The sequence below is a fragment of the Carcharodon carcharias genome, chromosome 7, assembly GCF_017639515.1.
Source record: "Carcharodon carcharias isolate sCarCar2 chromosome 7, sCarCar2.pri, whole genome shotgun sequence".
Taxonomy (NCBI): Eukaryota; Metazoa; Chordata; class Chondrichthyes; order Lamniformes; family Lamnidae; genus Carcharodon; species Carcharodon carcharias.
The window spans coordinates 154,081,014-154,087,872 of record NC_054473.1 but is presented as its reverse complement, the minus strand read 5'-3'; the positions used below and the strand labels follow the sequence as shown (position 1 = coordinate 154,087,872).

The window sequence follows — 6,859 nt, the reverse complement described above, 5'->3', positions numbered from 1 at the left end:
TTTAATGCAGGAGATGTGATATTTCATAAAAGAGAGGGTCATAGGGAATGGCAAGGCCCAGGTAAGGTATAGGTTGTGATGGTAAGACAGTGCTTATCAAAATGGCAAACAAACTGTTATCGTTCATTCCTCATGATCAATAGAGTTAATTATAAAATCTTGGACTCTGAGCAGCTGACAGAAATAAACAAGGCAGCTTATACCTCAAATATTCACATATCTTGTGATGAAGCTCCAGAGAAACAGAATATAGTACATTAAGGGTAGATAGTTATAATGTGAGCGATCAACCTGTTCAACCTCCACCCTCTGCAGGCCAGATCCAAGGTCGTCCCACCCTCTTTCATTGAACTACAGTATGCAGACAATGCTTGTGTCTGCGCACACTCGGAGGCCAAGCTCCAAGCCATCGTCAACACCTTCACCGAGGCGTAAGAGAACATGGGCCTTACACTAAATATCCGTGAGACAAAGATCCTCTGCCAACCTATCCCACTACACACACCGCCCCCTAGTTACCAAAATCCACAATGAGGCTTTGGAAAACTTGGACTACTTTCCATACCTTGGAAGTCTACTGTCAACAAAGACCAGGTTCAACACCGTCTTCAGTGTTCCAGCGCAGCCTTTGGCCACCTGAGGAAGTGTTTGAAGATGAGGACATCAAAGCCAGCACCAAGTTCACAGTCTACAGAGCAGTTGTGATACCCAATCTCCTAGATGGCCCAGAGACGTGGACTATGAACAGCAGGCACCTCAAAACTCTGGAGAAGTATCTACAGTGCTGCCTCAGCAAGATCCTGCAAATTCATTGGCAGGATAGGTGCACCAACATCAGTGTTCTAGCTCAGGCCAACAACCCCAGTATCAAAAAGCATTGGCCACGCTCAATCAGCTCTGTATGCATGACACAAGTGAGCCCCAGGAAATGCTTCAAGGACACCCTCAAAGCCCCCTTGAAAAAGTACAATATCCCCACCAACATCTGGGAATCCCTGGCCCAAGATTGCCCGAAGTGGAGGGAAAGTATCCGGGAAGGAGTTGGACACCTCGAGTCTCATCACCAAGGGCTACCCGAAGCCAAGCATCGATAGCAAAAGGAGCTAGTGGCAACCTAGGCACCCCACCCACCCATTCCCCCACCACCATCTGCCACACCTGTGACAGAGACTGCAGGTCATGCACTGGTCTCTTCAGTCACCTAGGAATCATTTTTAACGTGGAAGTAAGTCATCCTCGACCTCCGAGGGACAGCCTAAGAAGAAGATCACTACTCGCGTAACTCAGATAACATATCCACAGGCCAATTGCTCAGGAGTGGTCTTGGGGGACAGATAGACCAGGTTGGTCTAATGTACTAGAAGTTAATAAAATTATATACTAAACATACAATATGTTCCAGTGTCCCCATCAAATTCTAATCGTTTAAATACGCACAATTTTCTTAATGCTGAATTTTTTTTCCCATTCACGAGGTTGCAGTATTGTGTAAATAAAAAATAGGAGGAACACTCATGTTAACCGTATTCTTGCAGGTGTTTTGTGAAAACTTATCAAAGCATCATCGGTTGAAAAATTATTTTCACGTCCAACAATCGCAAACCTGGCTACAACTTTATTCAAACATGGTTTGTTAAAACACGAGTGATGTTTTAAAATAATTATCATTTATTCTTCTCTTTTAATCTCAACCTGCTAAAAGACAGCACCATTGATCTTTTTACTTCTTGACCTTCAACCGACGCACGTGACCCGAATCACCTTCAACCCGACGCACGTGACCCACGAGACACGTGACCCAGGAGCGGCGCCCGGCCCTCCGTGACGTCATCAGTCATTGCCACGAGTAAAGCCGCGTTACTCCTTTGCTGCTTCAGACACACGCGCGGTTTACAGACTAAATAAACCCTCCATCTGCTGTCACCTCAGAACATTTACCGCCAAAATAAAGCGGGGTTTATTCTGCTTTGTCAACTTATGCCATCATATTTCCCTTCACTCTCACACTATTAAAAAACTATACATATTTGGGTGAGAGTCCTTTTTCCTCGGAAAAAGGTCAGCGTGATGTTCCGCGCCCGGTGAAAGGTGCTGAGGCTGGAGCCGCCGCCATTTTGAAGTAACCAGGTTTCCCCCGGTCCGTGGAGCAGTTGCTACTTGGAGCGCTTGCATCGGCTGGTAGGTGCGCTGGAATCGCTCCTGGTTATCTCGATCTTTGGAGTCTCTCCGAAATTATTCCTGTATCGGGGTTTGGGTTATTTCTATGTACTTCCCTTCTCAGTTATAATGTGCTTTTCCCCACCCCCTTCCCTGTTGTGGAAGTTGCTTTCTCACCGGGAGGCTGGGCTGGGGCCGGGGAGCGCGGCCCTGCCGCGTCGGCTTGACTGCTTATTATCTTTTTCCACTTTCCTCAATTTCTGTGACCCCTTTCAATCGCCCTCTGAAAACCACAGTTCTCCAGCTTGTGTCAGCTAGCTGCTGTGCTGGAACAATATTCGTTCTTCAGTGATAACCACAATACAGGAGCTATATTGGCTCTTCAGTAATAATTAGACAGTTTTACGGAGAAAATTTTCTCAGTGATCCCTCCTCTGGGCCATTACGTTGTGTTGATAGGGAATGGGAATAGAGTTGTCTAGAGACTTGAGGTGGAGCCACGGAAGTAAGTTCTAAAGTATTGAGGAATCCGATAATTTTAATTAGCCTTTTTGTGATTTATTTATTCTCCTGTTATCCCTGAAGTTTCACCGTGGGCAGGGTTGTTCGTTAGCCTTAATTAGGTTGTGATAATTTGGCGTTGGAGGAAGTTACTCTAGGATAATTGCATTATTATAGATAGAAAAATCAAGATTGACAAATGAATTGTGTTAGCGATCACATTAAATACTGATGTATAGTATACGCATTTCCTGATTGATCAGCAATGATTTTCATATCGTGCCAAAGCTTACAATTGGTTATCATTGTGATAATATTGAATATCCAAAAAAGCAACACTCTGATACTATGCTTTAACCCAGGAATAATATGATTGTTTGAATGCTGTAGAACTTAAAATATAATATTTTAAGTATTTGTTGCAATACAACTTTTTGAAGTAAAACCCTGCTCACCACAATTAAATGTTAAATATGGCTCAAGAATCTTATGCTAGCATTAGACAGCTTGACATTAAACTATTCCTTATTTTGATAGACCTCTACGCTCCATTATTTTTTCACTGTAATTGGTATATATATGCATAGGTCTGGAATTTGACCATATAACTGTTGGAAATAACACTGAAAGCACAAGTCAAACATTTATAACCCTGTGACCATATCAAGTACTGTTTTGTCCATAATTGAATTCAGTTAGTTCATTGAGTTTGGGATCAGGTCATTCTTCTGGCGTTCAACTGATTTCCCCCACCCCAAATAGCAAATTTGGGTAGTTTTCCTTTAAAAATATAAACTGCAGTGATTATTAAGTTGCAGTTCCAATTTTTAAGTAAAATGCTAATTATTTCATGATGTACGTGGACTTCCGAAAGACATTCAATACAATGCCACACAACAAACTTGAGAAAAGTTATAACTCATGGAATAAAAGGAACAGTAGCAACATGGATACAAAATTGGCTGAGTAATAGGAAACAGAGGGTAATGGTCAAAGGATAATTTTTGGGTTGGAGGAAGGTTTGTAGTGGAGTTCCCCAGGGGTTTGTGTTGGGACCCTTGCTTTTCCTGATATATATTACTGACCTGGATCTTGGTGTACAGGGGACAATTTCAAAGTTTGTGGATGATATGAAACTTGGAAGCATTGCATAGGGCTTCAAAAGGACATAGACATGTTGGCGGAGTGGGCAGATAGATGGCAGATGAAGTTCAATGTGGAGAAGTGTGAGGTGATTCATTTTGGTAGGAAGGATATAGAGAGACAATATAAAATAAGAGGTACAATTCTTAAGGGGGTGCAGGAGCAGAGGGACCTGGGTGTATATGTGCATAGATAATTGAATGTAGCAGGACAAGTGGAGAGAAGTTACTAAAGCATTCAACATCCTGGGCTTTATTAATCGGGGCATAGACTACAAGAACAAGGAGGTTATGCTGAGCTTATACAAGCCACTAGTTAAACCTCAGCTGGAGTACTGTACAGTTCTGGGTGCCATACTATAGGAAGAATGTGATTGCATTGGAGAGAGTGTAAAAGAGGTTTACAAGAATGGTTCCAGGGATGAGAAACTTCAGTTATGAAGATAGATTGGAGAGGTTGGGACTCTTCTCCTTGAAGAGGAGAAGGTTAAGAGGAGATTTGATAGAGGTATTCAAAATCATGAGGGGGCTGGATAGAGTAGATAGGCAGAAACTGTTCCTGCTCGCAAAAGGACTGTGAATGAGAGGGCACAAATTTAAAGTGATTTGCAAATGTGATGGGTGAGAGAACTTTTTCACACGATGAGTGGTTCAAGCCTGGAATACACTACCTGAAAGTGTGGTGAAGGCAGGTTCAATTGAGGCATTCAAGAGGGCATTGGATGATTATTTTGAATGGAATGTATGCGCAAGGGGATAGTGAAAAAGCAGGAGAATGGCACTAAGTCGTGATGCTCATTTGGAGAGCTGGTGCAGATATGATGGGCCTCCTGCGCCGTAACAATTGTGATTCTCTGATTAATTTCAGAGGTGAATGTTATTTATGGAATAATGTAGTTTAATGTATTGGTGTTTTATTTATAAGCATTATCTCAAACTTCAAAAATAAGCAATGAATTGTAAATGGAGCAAAGTGATTGTGGATTGCCTTGACTAGAGAGGTTATTTAAAAAAAAGTGCAGAATTGTGGACTAGCAGAGAAATTGTCAGGCGAATGTATATATGAGTTTATTAAAAATGATTAAAACTATTCCGTCTCTTTTCTGAAGCAACCAGACTCTTGACCAAATGCACATATTTTGAGAGAACTTTTTCACAGAGGGCAGTGACTTTTTGCAAAGGTGTGCAGCAGTGGAGGGGTATTTTGCTTTTACATTGTAGGACAGAGTCTCTTGGTTAATTATAATAGGAAGATCCAAAATCTGTGCTAACCTCAAGTGTCTGAATGAAGCTTGCTTATGAGGGCATAGTTTCCTGTTTGTATCTCAAAAAAGCAGTGACATTTTAAAGTTCATTCTCTCCTGCTGCATTAGGTTCAGCCAGCCTTTAATTGACCAATTAAAAAAAACCTTAGCAGATGCACATATTCCTATACCTTATTGAGATAAACAGACTCTTTACACCTGAGCTTTGGCAGCAACATCGGTGATGGACGACAACAACTTACATTTATATAGTGCAGTTAACTTAGTAAAACATCCCATGCACATTGCAGGTGTATTATCAGACAAACTTTGACAGCAAATAGTGAAAGGAGGTATTCGGACAGGTAACTAAAATCTCAGTGAAAAGGGAGGTTTTAAGTGTTTTAAAGGAGAAGAGAAGTGTAGGGAGGAAATTCCAGATTTTGGCATGGCTACCAATAGTGGAACGATGAAAATCGGGACTGCACAAGAGACCAAAAGTGAAGGAATCTTGGAGTATTGTAGGGCTGGAGGAGGTTAGCTGTGAGAAGGGGTGAGGCTGTGGAAAGATTTTAACACAAGGATGCAAATTTTAAATTTGAGGCCTTGCTGGACTGGGAAGAATCTGGACAGTAGTCAAATAACCCTGAGGATGCCAAATATCCATGCTCCTCACCAAACTTTTGTTTCTCTTTGTTCCCTTTTAGAGTAAATGCAGATGGACTCTAGATTTGCAAGATATTTTAAAGCCAAACTTTAAAAGTTTATTTTTAATGTAAGCAGATGACTCTGGATTTGCCTATTTCAATTTCAGTTGAATTACTGAAGTGACACTCTGTAGCATACCTTTGCATCTGTGTGATGAAGTTCCCTCTATAACGGCACGCGGTGGAGACAATCATGTATGAATGGTGTGATGATGAACACAAATTGAATCAACTGCTGAAAAGTTCGGCAGGATGTATAGCTAGAGGAGAGTGACTTTTTGCTAGGGTATGCAGCAGTGGGAAGGTATTTTGCTCTTAGATTTCGCAACATGTAGATTATTGAAATATATTGCAGATCTAATTTTTACCAATTAAAATTGAGTTTTTGCTAGGGACAGAGGAATTGTTAGATGGGGAAAAGACCATCTATTTCTTCATCTACCATTTTGATAGCCGTGTGAAACAATGATGGAGTTTTTGAGGTAGCAATTAATCTCTTATCAATTAGCCTACAACAGATCCAGAAATAACCTGTGGGAAAACCCAAGCTGTGGTGCAGACTTTTTTCGAATCATAATTCCAGAGTCACCTTCAAAGCCTGCTACACTTAGCACGTCATGTCTCAAATTAATATATCCCAAAATACTGTTTTTGAAATGATTCTATCTAATTTGAATGAATCATGACCAACTGCAACCACCATCCCTTCAGAGTCCGTTCCATAGATTGACCAACTGAAATGTTGTTTCCCATGGGACTTTAGTATTTGAATGGCAACTGATTTGAGCAGGTAGAATCTCAAATATTTCCATAATGCTTTTGTCAACTTTGATCCTTTTAACAGTCCATATTAAACGATTATTACTAGGATAGAGGGTGGACACAATATTTGAAGAATATAAGCATAATTTCCATACTTAGACAATTATGCTCACTTCCAACAATTTGTCATGAACTCTTAATTATCATAGGGAATTATCTAGTAATGTAACATGATCATGATCACCAGTCTGGGTGTTGCAAGTTATACTGTGGTTTCTTTTATATTTGTACTTGAAACCAAAATCAAGGTGAAGGTTGGCCTATAGTGGAGTTTCTGATTTTGGAT

At 40.9% G+C, this 6,859-nt stretch overlaps 1 protein-coding gene across 2 annotated transcripts in view; it reads left to right on the top strand.

The window, feature by feature from the left end:
- Positions 1 to 2,097: 2,097 nt before the first annotated feature.
- ap1g1 (adaptor related protein complex 1 subunit gamma 1) overlaps positions 2,098 to 6,859 on the top strand; it is a 145,163-nt gene continuing 140,401 nt past the window's right edge. For both annotated transcript variants that reach the window (XM_041190917.1, XM_041190915.1), the window contains exon 1: positions 2,098 to 2,178. The gene's annotated coding sequence lies outside the window, so the exon portion shown is untranslated. The remainder of the gene's footprint in view (positions 2,179 to 6,859) is intronic.